At 40.4% G+C, this 17,700-nt stretch overlaps 1 long non-coding RNA gene across 1 annotated transcript in view; it reads right to left on the reverse strand.

The window, feature by feature from the left end:
• LOC147000849 (uncharacterized) overlaps nt 1-17,450 on the reverse strand; it is a 56,189-nt gene extending 38,739 nt beyond the window's left edge. The window contains exon 1 of the long non-coding RNA XR_015045488.1: nt 17,321-17,450. This is a non-coding gene — a long non-coding RNA (uncharacterized LOC147000849). The remainder of the gene's footprint in view (nt 1-17,320) is intronic.
• Nucleotides 17,451-17,700: the final 250 nt, after the last annotated feature.

Here is a 17,700-nt window from a genome sequence, read left to right on the forward strand (position 1 = left end):
TTTCAAGATGTGGAGATTTCAGGTAAGAGGAAGCAGTGTCTAGAAGACAAGGATTACTGCTCAGGCCTCAGGAGAAGCCACAGAAAAGGGTCAAGATATCAGCCAGGCGGAGGATCTGAAAACTGGTCTGTGTGTTACCCTGGAAGTAGACTATGCCATCAGCTCCTATGTGGGGAGTAAAAAGATGCTATAGATAGAATCTAAGCAAAGCACAGGCAGACAGGACTGTCTCATCCTGGAAGACTGTTCAAAATAGTGGTCCAGTCAAAAAATGAAATTATTCTGTACTCGTTCTGTAAGGGTCCATGATTCATGAAGAATGATAGCCCAGACTCAAACAGTATGCAACAGCAAAGAGTGTTTATTCTGCAGAGAACCTGCATGCCAGGGTCCACCATACAGAATGGAAGAGGTTTGGACTTTGCAGGGTTAATTTAAAGCCTGTGAGGGAAGGAGTGGGTGACTTTTACCTGTCTTTCCTTTAATTGGTTGGCTCTATCTCCAGGGGCATGGGTGCCTTCGTGATTGGTTAAGGCTCTGGGGGGTTGGATGTCTTTTGCTGATTAACTATACTAGGCTCAAGCTAGCCTAGTATACGAGCAGCTTCTACAGCTCCTGATTGGCTGCCCGTGAGTTTGGCCCAGGATAGGTGGTAGGTCAGCTTTCTGAATAGCTACTCATAAGGGGTAGTTTTTCCTGGAATAAATTTGTTTTGGACTTTTCCAGTTCTAGGAAATAGAACTAGTCTCCCAAACTTCCAGTTTGCAGCCTGTCATGGAGTCAGCCTCGCTCTGGGTAACTCTGTCCTCTCAGTTCTATTTCTAACTCTTGTACACTGAGATTTGTATCCAGCTAAGATTCTTAGTATTTGTTGAGAATATTGTCATTCGTCCATATGGCATTTTGAGGTTTAGCAGAGGAGCTAAAACGTGTAGCTTCTTACTGCTTGCCTTCGTTCGGCTCCCAGCCTTGCTACTTATTACCTGAACAACTCGTTTGGCTGCCTCATGTTTTTTTTTTTGTTTTTTTTTTTTTCTCCTACTGGTATAAGAACAGTTTCTATGTTGTTCGGTTGCTATGGGGATTAACAAGTCAATACACATCCTATTTAATTATCTAAGCAATAAAACAAATAGAATGCAAAAATGCGTGGCATCAAAAATAAATAAATAAATAAACCACCGTGCTTGAGGGTGAAGCAAAAGCTAGACCCAGCACTGTGGGAGCAGTGGAGGGAGGGAATGACCCCTGCAGCAGCCCCTGTCCACATACACCATGTCACCTTTCAAAGCCATCTTACTCTACGTCAGTTAAATCTTTGTCAGACTGCGTCACTGCAAAGAATGAGGGGCTCAGTTTCAAGCCGAAGTAATTTAGAAAGCCATTTTTCTGTACCTAGTATCCATATTATAGAATGATGTACATAAACAGAAATCTGAGAAAATTCTGGTACAAAGAAGTAAAGTGCGTATAAGCCTTATATCTGTGTCAACATTTGCAAACATGGATCACACAGCATCCTTACTGCCACTCTTGGGATGCATATGAGACAATCACCCAATGTGTTAGACCACTCAGTGACACCGTGGCGTCTTAGTCTGTGTACACGGGGTTCATGAAGCTCTCATGATAGCCTTTCTCAGACCATGTCTTTGTTCGTGGATGACCCAAGACCACACACATGTACACATACAATACAATAACTGTTTACTATTCTATTCCAGTTTTTTTTTGATAGGTTTAAAAAGTCATTTATACATACAAATAATTTTGCCTCGTTTTAAAATTTTTAACCGTGTGAAATTTTAACTATAAATGTTAAATTCCTTTTCCAATTCCCACTTCACAGCCCATAGAGAAGTAGCTCTTACCTACAAATGTATCTTAATTGCTGGTCCAACTTCTCAGAGAGTATCATGTATTTTCTCTTATTTCAATATATCAGGTTTTAAAGTTGCAAAAAAAAAAAAAAAAAAGATTGAGTTGGCACTAGTAAAGTGTAAGTATGACCTCCACTGGCTAACTATGGAATTGCACAGTTGTTACCAGTTTAAAATTATTTTAAATTCAGTTTATGAGAAAAGGATGCTCAGGATGCTTGGGAAGTGAAAAATGAGTTATCTTTCTAATAATCATGTTTGCTTCTATTTTAAATAACATTTATCACTGTATATTTGTGACTACTAAAATGAAATGATGATTCTGGTCTCTAAAGAGATATTTCAAGGCAGATTTAGAATCAATATTATTATTAACTCTACATAGTTATTGTGTTATAATATTTTAAATTTTGATAACATGCAAATATCTATAAATGTGCTTGTAAAGTATATAGCTTTACCAAATAAATGTTTTGTTACGTACATATAAATGTAAATATAGTGTGGTGTTTTAATATACACAACACAAAATGGACTAACTACTACAACAAAACTAATTAACCTATCTTCTCAGATATTGTCCTCATTATTTTAACTGTCAGCTAGACAGTTAAAACCTAGTATTATCTGGGAAGAGAACTTCAATTGGTGAATTGGTTAGATCAGATTAGCATGTAGGTATGTCCTTAATGGAGTCTCTTGATTGTAAATTGGTGTAGGGAGCCCAGCCTACCACGGGTAGCACCATTCACTAGGCAAAGTGGTCCTGAACGAAAAAAGGAAGGTAGTTGAGCAGAAGTCTGCCTGCCAGCCAGCAGGCAGCATCCTCTGTGGTTCTCAACGCACTTCTTTGTCTGTAAAGTGAGTTCATTGGTCGGAGAATGAGTTGTAGTCACAGCTCTATTTCCTTTGGCAATTTGAAGTATACAACCAAATACAGTTAAGGCCTTAGACTGAACATCAGATTCTAGATCTTACTCATCTTTTGTGGGCACTACAGCCTCATTTCCCTCACTCCTCCAAACTCTGAGAACTGTCGTTCTACTCTCTGCATGCAGTCATTCGACATTTTGGATTCCATGAGTCAGTTGAGACCATCACAGTATTTTCTATCTCCAGTTTATTTTATGTGACACAATGTCCCCCAGTTTCATCCATGCTGTTGCAGATAACAGGATTTCCAATTTTTTTAAAAGATGAAGAGCAGCCATGTGTATATAGATGCATAATGTCTTCATATTGTTCATCTATTCACAGAAAGTTATCTCGTTTCTCTCTCTTGGCTGCTGTGAATGATGCTAAGATGGACACAAGATAGAATGTATATTTTTTTGAGATATTCATTACATTTATTGTTTTAAAATCATTAAATAACCATTGAATAAATACTGTCCCACCACATCCTTAGAAATAATAGGCTCATCTAAGAATATTTTCTGTCAATGTCTCTGTTATGCTCAGCTTGCTTCGTTTCAATCATAATCACCATATGTTAGTTAATTCTGCCTTCTTACTCAGCATTATCTGCCTAGATAGTTTCTGCCATATATTATCTTTTTATTCAGCTGGGCGGTAGTGGTATACACCTTTAATCCTAGCACTCAGAAGGCAGAAGCAGGTGAATCTCTGAGCTTGAGGCCAGCCTGGTCTACAGAGTTCCACGACAGCCAGAGCAAAACAGAGAAACCATGTCTTAAAAGGACAGGAAAATAGTTATCATTTTATTTCTCATTGATAATTTGAATATGCCTTAATTTGATTGAGTATTCCCCTCTTGTTGATATGCTCACTGTTTCCAATGCCAAATGACTAAAAGTCACACTGAAATTAATATTTTCATTATAGAAGCATCCAGTAAAATAATAGAATGTTAGATAGTTGTGATTAAGAACTCAAGAAGTTAGACCCCAGAGAATCAAATAATCCTATTAAAAATGGGGTACAAAGCTAAACAAAGAATTTTCAACTGAGGAATATTGAATGGCCGAGAAGCACCTAAAGAAATGTTCAACATCCTTAATCACCAGGGAAATGAAACTCAAACAACCCTGAGATTCCACCTCACACCAGTCAGAATGGCTAAGATCAAAAATTCAGGTGATAGCAGATGCTGGCCAGGATGTGGAGAAAGAGGAACACTCCTCCATTGTTGGTGAGATTGAAAGCAGATACAACCACTCTGGAAATCAGTCTGACTGTTCCTCAGAAAATTAAACATCGTATTACCTGAGAACCCAGCTATACCACTCCTGGGCATATACCCAAAAGATGCTCCAACACGGAATAAGGACACATGTTCCACTATGTTCATAGCAGTCTAATACATAATAGCCAGAAGCTGGGAAGAACCCAGATGTTCTTCAATAGAGGAATGATACAGAAAATGTGGTACATTTACACAATGGAGTACTACGCAACTATTAAAAACAATGAATTCATGAAATTCTTAGGCAAATGAATGGAACTAGAAAATATCATCCTGAGTGAGGTAACCTAGTCACAAAAGAACACACATAGTATGCACTCACTGATATGTGGATATTAACCCAAAAGCTCCAAATACTAAGATACAATTCATAGACCACATGAAGCTCAAGAAGGAAGACCAAAGTGTGGATGTTTCTTTCGGTCCTTCTTAGAAGTAGAACAAAATACTCATGGGAGCAGATATGGAGACAAAGTGTGGAACAGAGGCTGAAGGCAAGGCCATCCAGAGACTGTCCCACCTGAGGATTCACCCCATATACAGTCACCAAATGCCAACACTATTGTGGATGCCAAGAAGTGCTTGCTGAAAGAAGTCTGCTATAGCTGTCTCCTAAGAGGTCCTTCCAGAGCCTTACAAATACAGAGGTGGATGCTCACAGCCAACCATTGGACTAAGCACAGGGGTCCCCAATGGAGGAGTTAGAGAAAGGACTGAAGAAGCTGAAGGGCTTTTCAAACCCATAGGAAGAACAACAATATCAACCAACCAGAACCCCCAGAGCTTCCAGGGACTAAGCCAACCAAGGTGTATACATGGCTTCAGTGGCATATGTGGCAGAAGATGGCTTTGTCAGGCATCAATGGGAGGAGAGGTCCTTGGTCCTATTGAGGCTTGATAGGTGTCCCAGTGTAGAGAGTAGGTGGGTGGGTAGAGGAACACCCTCATAGAATCAGGGGGAGGGGGATATATCCACATATATGAATGTGTGTGTGTGAGTGTGTGTATTAATTAATTAATTGATTGATTGATTTTTTTTAAAAAAAGAACCTACCTTAGGGAAAGCTTCCATGATGACAGGCCTTTAACACTAAACTGACCTGTCTGGGAATTTCTTAGGAAGCTTTGTCAACAAGAAAAGTACTGAGATTAATGCAATGGTTCTCAACCTCTCTAGTGCTGTGACCCTTTAATTCAGTTCCTTATATTGTAGTGACCCACAACCAGAAAGAAGAGAGAGAGAGAGAGAGAGAGAGAGAGAGAGAGAGAGAGAGAGAGAGAGAGAGAGAGAGGAGAGAGAGAGAGGGGAGAGGGGGGGAAGGAAAGGAAAGGAAAGGAAAGGAAAGGAAAGGAAAGGAAAGGAAAGGAAAGGAAAGGAAAGGAAAGGAAAGGAAAGGAAAGGAAGAGGAAGAGGAAGAGGGAGAGGGAGAGGGAGAGGGAGAGGGAGAGGGAGAGGGAGAGGGAGAGGGAGAGGGAGAGGGAGAGGGAGAGGGAGAGGGAGAGGGAGAGGGAGAGGGAGAGGGAGAGGGAGAGGGAGAGGGAGAGGGAGAGGGAGAGGGAGAGGGAGAGGGAGAGGGAGAGGGAGAGGGAGAGGGAGAGGGAGAGGGAGAGGGAGAGGGAGAGGGAGAGGGAGAGGGAGAGGGAGAGGGAGAGGGAGAGGGAGAGGGAGAGGGAGAGGGAGAGGGAGAGGGAGAGGGAGAGGGAGAGGGAGAGGGAGAGGGAGAGGGAGAGGGAGAGGGAGAGGGAGAGGGAGAGGGAGAGGGAGAGGGAGAGGGAGAGGGAGAGGGAGAGGGAGAGGGAGAGGGAGAGGGAGAGGGAGAGGGAGAGGGAGAGGGAGAGGGAGAGGAAGGGAAGGAAGGGAAGGGAGAAAAGCAAGAAAATACCTAAAATGAACTGGGTGGTTGTGGCACACACCTTTAATCTCTGAACTCTGGAGGTATAGGCAGGCAGATCTTCATATATTTGAGATCAGCCTGATCTATACAGTGAGTTCTAGGACATAGTGAGTTTCAGAATAGGCACAACTACATAAAGAGATCCAATCTCAGATAGGTAGATAGATAGATAGATAGATAGATAGATAGATAGATAGATAGATAGATAGATAGATAGATAGATAGGAGGAATGGAAGGAAGGAAAAAGAATTCCCAAAAAGATGTTCTTTGGGCATTTAAAGGTAATATTTAACTATATTCAAATTCTTCAGCAACATTATATGTGGTAGGGATTTATTCTGTGATTCCAAATGCCTTTATTGGGTATATTCAGTGTGATATGCTGGCTTAGACATAAGAAGAAAGAAAACACACTAGAAAAATACACTTTTCTTTGAAGATGAGATTTCTACATCTGCCTTATAATGCAAAACAGCAGTAGATTTCACAATAGTAAAGGCTAAAGGAAGAGTTGACTTTGAGGAAGAATATTCAAGTAGGACCTGATTAATAAAATTAAAGTAAGAAAGAAAGAATATGAATTGCATTCCTTTCATTCACTCCAACCTGATACATTGCATTTCAACGATAGTCTTGTTTTGTGGTTAGATCTTCAGTGTGAGAAGTGTATACGTTAGTATTGATGTGGCATTACATGAGATTTACTCTCTAAATCCTAACTAATCTAAGAAAATAAAACATGATGTAACAGAAAGAATACCAATAAATGACTGGCTCTATCTCTTCTCTTGTTTCATTTCTCCCCTTAAAAGATGCATTAGAAAGAAAAATAATAATACTCTAACATGCAAGAACCCTCATGACAAAACCAAGTTGCAATGGATGTATTTTGCTTTGTTCTGTTTTAGTTATTGAAACAATTTCATTCCTAAAGACTGGAACTGAAGATGTACCAGTTCCCAATTAAATTCATCATTGCAGGGGAATGTGGGAGCAAACAACAGGCGTGATGAATAGAGCAGATGCTGAGGGCTCACATCTCAAACCACATGCAGAAGCAAACAGAGTAGGCTAGGACTACTGTGTGGCTTTTGAAATCTTAAAGGCTGCCTCCAGTGACATTCCTCCAGCAAGGCCACACCTCCTAAACACCACTGTGGTGGTTTATATATGCGTGGTCCAGGAAGTAGCACTATTAGGATGTGAGACTTTGCTGTAGTAGGTGTGGCCTTGTTGGAGGAAGTGTCATTGTGGGGTGGGCTTCGAGACTCTCCTCCTAGCCACTTGGGAGCCAGTCTTCTCCTGTTTGCCTTCAGAACAAGATGTAGAATTCTCAGCTCCTCCAGTGCCATGTCTGCCTGGAAGTTGTCATCCTCCTGTCTTGATGAAATGGACTGAAACTCTGAACCTGTTAAGCCAGCTCCAATTAAATGTTGTTCTTATAAGAGTTGCTGTGGCCATGGCATTCTTGCCTTTTTTTTTTTCCAGGAGAAATCTTTAGTCATTCTTATTTCTATTTCTTTGCAAGTGACTGGCCTGTATCCCTGAGAAGAGGTTTAAGATTTTTCTTTTTATCATGTACCTTTAGTGATTTTTTTTTTTTACCCTGTGAACGTTGGCTCTCTCTTCTCCATTCTCTGACAATGTGGCTTGTTTGCTGGTTTCAGGATATTCCAAGAATACATCTAACCCCAGATTCTTGTACTGCTTTCTACGCCTGGATAGACTTTCATGTGACTCTTCCCTTATAAATCCAGTCAAGCATCACAATCTCATTGATGCCCTCTGACTATTCCACTTCAGTTCATAAACCTCCTCACATTTTCTTGCCACCATAATATTTTCATGCATCATAAATTTACACACAGCTCATTTCTGTAAGCATTCTGTGTCAAATCTCCCTCCCTACAGCTGGATCATGTCATAGAAAGGCAATAAACTTTGTTTTTTTCAATGGTGCAGACATAGTTTTCACAACACTATATAGAGAATATTTTCTAGAATACTATGTTTTCAAAAGAAATTTTGAAAGGATTAATTTTCTAATAAGTAAACAGTAAATTAAAATTCTACTCTTAGAGCAATGTATAACTGGTGATGCTTCTTCTTTGGAGCTATGCTCTACTCTATGAGACACTTACCTTGCTGGTAAAGTCCTTTAATAACCATGTATTGCACTAGTAAATGGTAATTATTCACTGTTTATTTAAAACAAGACACCTTTGATATGATGCTTTAATTTACAAATCTAATTGATTCCAAATTTATTAGTGGATAAACTTCCGAAGGACTTATCCTTAATAATTTGTATTTTTAGTTTTTAAGTTATATTTATTTGTGTGTGTGTGTGTGTGTGTGTGTGTGTGTGTGCATGTGTGTATAAGGGCATGTATACAGCAGTGCACATGTGAAGGTCAGAGGACAACTTAAAGGAGTCAATACTCTTCTACCATGTAGGTCCTAGTGATGAAAGCCAGGTCATGAGGCTTCATAGCAAGCAACTTTATCTACTAAGCCACCTTGTAAATTCAATAAATTATGTGTTTCTATTAATTAACTTTTACTGAAATGTTATTTTGTCATTTAAAGTTTATATTTTTAGGTTTTAGAGCCAGAGCAATATAATTTTTTAAATAATTCCACTAGAGTCAGAAGACCTCTCAAACTTTTTCGATTCTCAATCTTCTCCCTTAAATGAGCACAAAGAGTTATCAGTTCTTCAAGCCTTTTCTACCATTAACATTCTGGGAATCTACTGTGATAAATCACCTGTCCAGATTCAGTGCTGTGAAGACTGGAACTGCAGCTAGGCAGGATGAGTACCATGATAACAAATGTTCATAGCAATACTTTCAAAGCACTCTGTGGTCCCAAATCACTCCCGAGTCATCGTAAGCTTTCTAATACTGGTTTGCAGACCATCTTACCGAAGAACTAAAAAAATACTCAAACACATAGAAAGTTTAGAGTCAGGAAGTATCTTTTGTCTCTTACCCAGACCTTTGTGTTACTTAGCCTGCTATTATCCATTTGAGTCTTTTGAAAACTAGACATTATGATTGTCCCTACATGTTTGCCACTTGAGTAATGTTGTCATTCTTACAGTCCAGACTACAAAGGCCATAATGTGGAAAACAATACAAACAAATATACACAGAGAGAAACACACACACACACACACATACACACACACACACACACACACACACACACACACGAGAGAGAGAGAGAAAGAGAGAGAGAGAGAATACAACTTTTTGTTTTATCTTATATAAATTTGTCAAATAACTAGCTTTCCAAGTCGCATTTCACAAATAATATAATAATAAAATAATTTGAGAAAATTATGTCAGAATAAAGGCTATCACCTTACACACACACACACACAGAGGAAATATTTTTCAAAAAGTCTTAGTGACAAATTAGTCACAATGTGCCCAAAGTTGTCTGAGGGTGTCTGTGCTCTGTGGCACTTCCTGGTTCTCCCTATCAAACTATCCAAGAGTGGGTGAATAATTTCATGTTTGATATGTGGGGGAGAAACTTTGTTTTTCCAAAGAGAAAGAGTACAGAAACCATGAAAGTGTGAAATTCAGAATCTAGCAACTTGGATGTAAGGAAAACATCTTTAGAACAACGTGCAGATGAAATTTCGTCATGTGCAAGCCCTCTAGAGGTATAGTGTTATTGAAGGCATCAGCACCAATGTCAAAGGGGCAACCTACGGGGACAATGACCAAGTAGCATAGCCTTTTTATGCTATTGTAACAGAGCACTTGAGGTGGGTACTTTTATAAACAAAATTAGTTGTTTCTGTATTTTCCATTATTTTTGGAGGTTTGATTGAGTCCCAGCTCAAGGTACTCTCAGGTCGAATGTCGGATGGGAGCCGATATCTGCTTCCAATGTAGGACTCACTTTAAAGAGATGAACTCTATGTCCCAAGACATTTGAAAGAACAGAAATTTCCCAGGATCCTAATCCCCGTTCACTATGGTTCTTCTACTCTGACTTATTACCTGCCAATAGCCTCAATTGTTTATGTTTCCAAGTTGGTAATTATTTTAGTAAATGAATTACAGAATACATTCTGATTAAACACTAACTTTCCTCTAATTTTTCTTTCATTTTTCCTTTTTTTACTGTTCGTTTTGTAATCATCTCTTTACATTCCATGGATAGGTGAGACAAAGAAAGGGAGAGAGACTGTGAAGCAAGGATGTATTTATCAAGGGCAGGCTGCAGACACATTGCTGTTGTGTGCATTTTCGCTCACAGTCATGCAGCTATATACTCACTGGTCTGTTTCCTCATCCATCCAATGTTAGGAAGTACAGCATCCACACATGAAACCTCAATAGAAATTCTCAATAAAAGCAATACAAGAAACCTGCCTCCCCACAACAGAGGCATATGTGGAGAGCCCATAGCTAACATCATGTTCTGTCGTTATGCACTAAATCGTCTCTCCTCCCACTTCAGGAAGAAGGTAGTGATACTCGCTATTACCACTTCTATTTGATATGAGAGCAGAGGGGTTGTGGAGATGGCTCTACGGGCAAATACATATTCTGTGCAAGCCAAAGAACCTGAAATCAAAACCTAAGCCCCTGTGTTAAAGCTGGATATAGCTCCTGGTGCCTATAACCCCAGCACTCAGGGGAGATGCTGAGACAGGAAGAGGTAAGAGCTTGCAAACTCACCAACTTAGCCAAAATGGAGAGCTTCCAGTTCAGTGAGATACCTTGTCTCAAAAAGTAAGGTGGGGAGTGACAGAATGATGCTTGATGCCCTCTTCTGGCCTTTGTCATAAAAAAATAAAAATAAAATTTTATACACACACAATGACTTTCATTGACTAGTAGGTTGAAAGTTGGTCTGCCAGCTGCTGATACTATAGAAATGGAGGAAGTAAGTGCCAAGAGACATACTTTTGAAGGTTGCCCTTGATCCCTGACCCTTTTCATGTCCTCTCTGTCCTGTTGACCACACAGTAGTTGGTACCTTCCTTTATAGTCTCCCATCACTGTAATGTTCTGCCCCACCATGGGCTCAAAAACACAGAGGAGTGGCCATTAAATAAACACTGAAAATTACTTTTTTTCATCATTAAACACACTATATTTATATGAATGACAGATATGCTCTTTAGTTGAGTGAAGCCTCTGCAAGTTTGAATTAGTTTCTCCTTTAAAATTTTTAATCCCAGCCTAGAGAGATGGCTCAGCCGCTAAGAATATTGACTGTTCTTCCAGAGGTCCTGAGTTCCAGTTCTCAGCAACCACATGGTGGCTCACAATCATCTGTAATGGGATCCGATGCCTTCTTCTGGTGTGTGTCTGAAGACAGCTACATTGTACTCATATGCATAAAATAAATAAATAAATAAATCTTTTTTTAAAAATTTAATCCCATTTATTTAATTTGTGTGTGTTAGTTGTGTGTGTGTGTGTGTGTGTGTGTGTGTGTGTGTGTAAAACACTAGTGGCATATTGCATGCAGAAGATGGCAATTTGTTTGAGTTCAAACTGGAATTCTTCAAAAACATAGATATAATTTATGGTTTTAGTTACATTTTTCATAGTTTTTATTTTTCTGTTTGTTTCTCTAACTTTATTTCTTTCCTAGCAGGCTTTCAACATTAAGGATCATATGTTATAAATTTTATATAATGCACATATAGGTATGACAATATATGACATATGGGATTCTATCACAGCCATGTAATCCATAGTAATTTAATAAGGAATGAGAAACTTGTTTGCTGAAATAACAACAAGAATATTTCTGACAAGGTTTGAAATAACTCGACTTGAGTCATCAATAACAAATTCCTTCCGTTTTTTTCCTCTTGTCTCCTAAAGTTCCATTGCAATCCTCAGAGTCTACCTAAGTTATTTCTTCTGGGCAATTCTCTATTGATTGGAACAGTTGTCAAAGCTTCAGGTATCACTTCTTGTTTGAAGAGGCGGGGAAGATTATATTTCAACATCCCAACAAAGGTCTCTTCACAAACTTAGATTTGATATTTTATATTCAATAAGGATATAAGTGTGATATAAATATATTAGCTCAAGCACTTGGGTAAAGCTGGTTCTACATAAGCTCTGTGAGTTTGATTTCTGTTCCTATGATAAATGCTACAACAAAAAGTAACTCAGGTAGGAAAGGGTTTATTTCAGCTCACAGATTCAGCAAGGGGAGCCCGTGGCAAAAGTACAAGGGTGGAATTTAGAGGCAGAAACTGAAGCACAAACCATAGAGGCATGCTGCTAACTGACTTGCCCTCATTCACACCTCCTTTCTTACCAAGTCTCTTGAGGTGATCCTACTCCCAACGGGCTGGGTCCTCCTTCATCAATTATCAACTAAGACAAGGCACACACAACCATGCCCACGGCTAATCTGATGGAGGCAATTCAATTAAGGTTTCTTTTGTCAACTTCACAAACACCTCAATGTTGAAGCCTAAGTTTTTCTTGTCTCCAAGATGTTAATCTCAAATTATGTAATACAATCCAACTTTTAGAAGTTCTACAGTCTTTTAAACCAATTCATCACTTAAAAGTCCAATTTCTTATAAAACCTTCAAAGTCTCTTAACTGTGGAATTCTGTAAAATAAAAAATATGTTGCAAATACTTTTTTTCTATTATTTTAATTTAAAATAGATTTTATATAGTATATTCCCATTACAGTTTCTCCTCCCCCATTTCCTCAATGATCTTTCCTACCTTCTATCCCAACTATTTTCACAACCTTTCTGTCTCTCATTAGCAAACAGGCATCTCTGATACAGCTGTCTCCTGAGAGGCCCTGCCAGACCCTTACAAATACAGAGATGTATACTCACAGCCAACCATTGGACTGAGGAGTTAGAGAAAGGACTGAAGAAGCTGAAGGGGTTTGCAAACCCATTGGAAGAACAACAATATCAACCAACGAGACCCTCCCAGAGCTCCCAGGGACTAAGTCACCAACCAAGGAGTATACATGGAGGGACCCATGGCTCCAGCGCATATGTAAGAGAGGATGTCCTTGTCAGGCATCAATGGAGGAAAGGTCCTTGGTCCTATAAAGACTTGATAGATGCCCCAGTGTAGAGAGTGGGTGAGTGGGTGGAGGATCAACCACATAAAAGCAGGGGGAGAGGGAATGGGATAGTGTTTTTTGGGGGAGTGGGGTAAACTGGGAAAGGGGATAACATTTGAAATGTAAATAAAGAAAATATCCAATTAAAAAAAGTTCAAAAAATAAGAAAAGAAAACGGGCGTCTAAGGAATAATAATAAAATAAGATAACACAAGACAAAGCAAAGAAACTGAAGAAAATGAGTCAAAAAAAAAGCACAAGAAACACCTATAGACACAAAGACACAACATCCACACACTTAGGAATTCCATAAAAACACAAAACAAAACAAATGTATTGTTTCAGAAAAGAACAACTAGGTGCACCATTTAAAATCAAAGCAAAACCCCACCTCTAGCAAAATAGCAGCTCAGTGTCCAGCATCTGAAATTCACCCATCTTCTAGCTACAAAATAAAAAACATGGTCAGCCCATTCTTTCTCCAGCTGCTCCAGCTGCTGCACACATTTTGCCTAGTGGATTCAGGCCACCTCCACTCTATACCTGTGGCTGTTCAGCACAAGCCCTCATGATCCTGCCATCTCTGATATGCTGGAGTCTCACTGCAACTGAGCCTGCAGTTCTACCAATGACTTCTCATGGTCTGTCTTCTGAACCTCACACATAGTGCAAGCCCCAAGTGTTCTCCATGACCCGTCCATGCCTTCAAGGCCAGTGTCATGTTAGAGGGTCTTGCATAATATTTTTGAAGTTGTTCTGTCAACTTGATATGTAACCTCAGCCCTCCACTGGACTATAGTGTCTATGTACTAACCCTGTGGAAATACTTCCCATTTGTTAGTCACAAGGGCTTTCCAGCTCCAGCAAACCAGCATCCGTTATCCCAGTAAAACAAAGATTTCACTTCAAAGGAGTTTTAATACAGAATATTACACAAACAACACTGATAAAGTCTTTGCTTCCCTAAAACATCACAAGCATGACATCTGTTATCTGTACATCTCTTGACATTAATATATTCCAAGCTCCCTCAGAACAGCCACTCCATCAAGCATCAAATTCTGAGCACTCAACAGCCTTACCTGCTCAAGAGTCTAAACTGTTTCTACAGTCTTCCCAAAGATAACCTGGTTAGGTCTATCACAGGAACAGTCCTACTTTTAAGGTAGCAAATTCTCTCTTACTTTGCTTTTTTGTTCCTGTAAGAAATACCATAACCAGGGCAGTGATCCAGATGTAAAGTGAATAAGTAAATGAATGGGGGGGGGAAGAAATACCATAACCAAAAGTGACTCGGGTGGGAGAGAGTATTTCACCACAGGAAGTTGAGGCAGGAACCCAGAGGAAGGAACTAAAGCAGAGACCATGGAAGAACACTGCTTCCTGGCTTTCTTCAGGCTTGTGTTTAGCTACCTGTCTAATACTTGCCTAGGAATAGTGCCACCCACAGTGGGCTATGCAATCCCACATCAATTACCTGTCAAGAAACTGCTCCATAGTACAATACAACGGTAGTAGTATTTCAATTAATGCCCTCCCTTCCCAGGTGTATCAAGTTGACAAACAAAATTCACTATCAAAATCTCTATAGCAAGCCGGGCGTGGTGGCGCAAGCCTTTAATCCCAGCACTCGGGAGGCAGAGGCAGGCGGATTTCTGAGTTCGAGGCCAGCCTGGTCTACAGAGTGAGTTCCAGGACAGCCAGAGCTATACAGAGAAACCCTGTCTCGAAAAACCAAAAAAAAAAAAAAAAAAAAAAAAAAATCTCTATAGCAGAGGAAAGGTATAACAAAGCAGAGTGTCCAGTGCAGAGTGACTTCTCTAGAACAATTTTGCCTGTTTCCTAAGATTACTCACAATTCCTGGTAAAATATTTATCAAAAAGCACATCATTCATAAGTACTTTTTCCTTGTGTTTCACACAGTTGATACCTTTCCTATCCACTTAGAATCATTCCTCATAAGTGGCTTGACTCCTCCGAATCATGTCTCCTCCCCTGTAGGGAACTAAAAAAGGGGACCCTGGGGAAGAGAGGGAAGGGAGACCCATGCCCCGACAGAGTTCTACCTATGCTCTGGTCAGGCAGGCATGGGAGGGCTGCCATATTCTTTCCACTCAGCCCCGGGTGGGTATCCAAGCCCATGACCCATGACCCACTCTTCGGGGAGGTGACCAAGGGACCCCCCCTACCTGGGAGCCCCGGAGCTACTTTGCTAAAGCCACCGGGCTTATGGGAGAGAGCGATGAGGGAAGAGAAGTTCCCAACACCGGCAAGAGTGAGCATGACGGATCTTGAGCAGAGACATTCTATGGTTTTAGAGCTTTATTATAGAATAATAATATAGATATGCAGAGGGAAAGAGAGAAGGGAGAGCGGGGAAAGGCTAGAAAGAAAGAGAGTAAGAGGAGAGGGGAGAGGGACAAAGGAGAGGAGAGGAGAGGAGAGGAGAGGAGAGGAGAGGAGAGGAGAGGAGAGGAGAGGAGAGGAGAGGAGAGGAGAGAGAAGACAGAGAGGAGTGAAAATGAAGGGTAAGAAGTAAGAGAGTGAGAAGTAAGAGAGCGAGGTGGGGCTGAACAGCCCTTTTTATGGCTTTTACTGTTGCTAAGTAACTGGAGAGGAGTTTAGCACAAGGTCAGAAGCTTGGGCCATTGCCTACGTGACTTCTAGCCATGCTTCCCTTGTGGAGGCTGGGGGGTGGGGGGGATAACTTAGGCAGGAGCCAGGGTTCCAGGAGCATGAGGGAACACCTACCATGTCATGTAGGTGAATTATCACCATTTCGGGGTTCAGACCTCAACTCAACTGGAGACCAGCCTGTCTGTGCATAGCCCAATTCCCCACACTCCCCTCAATATTGTTTTTATTACATAGACAAGAATATATTTTATCCAATTAGGTTATATATACATCAGAAGCAGGATCTATCTGATTTCAATAACCTTTTTCAATAATGAATAAATCACCAAAGAGAGCCTGTACTTATTAACAATTAAGGGTAAAAAAAAAAAAAAAAAAACACTACATTAACAAAAACACGTTGGACCACAGAGTTGAGGCAAAGGAATGGAGACATCTGCCCTAATTGCATCCCTGTCTTTGCCATTTTGCCAATTTTGCATTAGGCTGTTTGTCAGAATCCTGATTGTTAAGATTTTTATATGGTGTTCCCATGCCACATCCAGTTGTGGGATCAGATGAAGTTTTCAGAAGTGCAGAATTCTCACAAAGGAACTCAGAGAAGTATCTAAGAATTAATTCTTCAGTTTCTGAGCCACACTTCCAGGACAGCATGGCTAGACCTTTCTGCATGAACATCCTTAGAAAATGCAGCAGGAGAAACGAGGTCTTTCAGTTAGGAGAGAAGGACCTAGATCAGAAATGGATGACGACGCAGAGCAGCCACCAGTCCCCAGATTAATTTAGAGGAGCTGCTTTCCTCCTAGCTTGCATGCAATTCTCAAGCAGAATGCATCAAGAATGTGTTATATTGAAGTGAGAACAGTCCAGATGTCCTGGCTGTGTCCTGGTCCCTCCTACAGCAAGATGTCCTATAATACCAATACTTTGACATTCCAGGTTCTTGGAGTGTAAAACCCCCCAAGTAGAGTGTTTCCAAAGTCCCTCACCTTCCCTGTACAAAGGATGCATGCGAAGAAGACACTTTCTGCCCTGCGCTTCTGTCTTGAGCCTATAGATGCTGACATGTGGGTTTGGAGATTCTGTTTATTCCCCCCTACTTCTAAGTCAGCCACAACGTTGCTTTACCTTGTACAAGTGTACTGATTAACTCAAGTAATATTTGTGCAAAACCTTCTGCCAAAGAATGTTGGCAAAAGTATCAAACTGTCTAAGACTCTTCCCTTTCGACTGGCAACTGGCACATGGTGTTCCCCTCCCAGGCACAGAGATCAGTGCACAAGAGTCTACAGGAGAATTTCTCTGAACCACAGGAAAAGCAGCCTACTCAACACTTGCAAATACAATTGGGAGGAGGAGGGGAGAGAAGCGGAGACGGATGAAAAGGGAGAGGGGTGGGGGGAGAAGGAGGAAGCAGCCTTTTGCTGTTGCCCCTTTTCTAATCACAAATATGAGATTTTTCCATATAATTTTAATTAACACATAACTCTGAGTCTATAAAATATGAGAAGGAATTAATTTTAAAGCAAAAGCCACCACTACCTGTCAACCCAATTATAGCATGGAATTACAGAGAAGAAGGGACACCAACAACCAATCTGGTTCTTACCAGTTTCAATTCAGAAAAGACCTACATTTCCAAAGAAAGAAGAAGCCAGCTTCACAGCGGACCCAGCTCCATATTACAGTCTTTTTAAGACAAAAGTTAGTTGATTCAGAATCACAGGTCCTCGCTTTAGAAGAGACTGGTTTGTTTTGTAGTCTTAGCTAGAGTGCCAGCAGATAAAAGTTGGTTGTGCAAACACTACACTCCAGATACTTTCCACTGCTTTAATCCCTCATTGTCAAACCTTGGTAAATACAAACCTGAGAGTCCTGAGAGAAACCGAAAATCCCCAACAGGATTATTACCTAACAATAGGGGCAAACTGGAAAACACAGGAAGTTCATCTAGATAAGTTTCAACTCCCTGGCCATTTGGCTCCGACA

The sequence above is a fragment of the Mus caroli genome, unplaced genomic scaffold (assembly GCF_978045245.1).
Source record: "Mus caroli unplaced genomic scaffold, Mus_caroli_1 scaffold_15, whole genome shotgun sequence".
In the NCBI taxonomy this organism is placed as follows: Eukaryota; Metazoa; Chordata; class Mammalia; order Rodentia; family Muridae; genus Mus; species Mus caroli.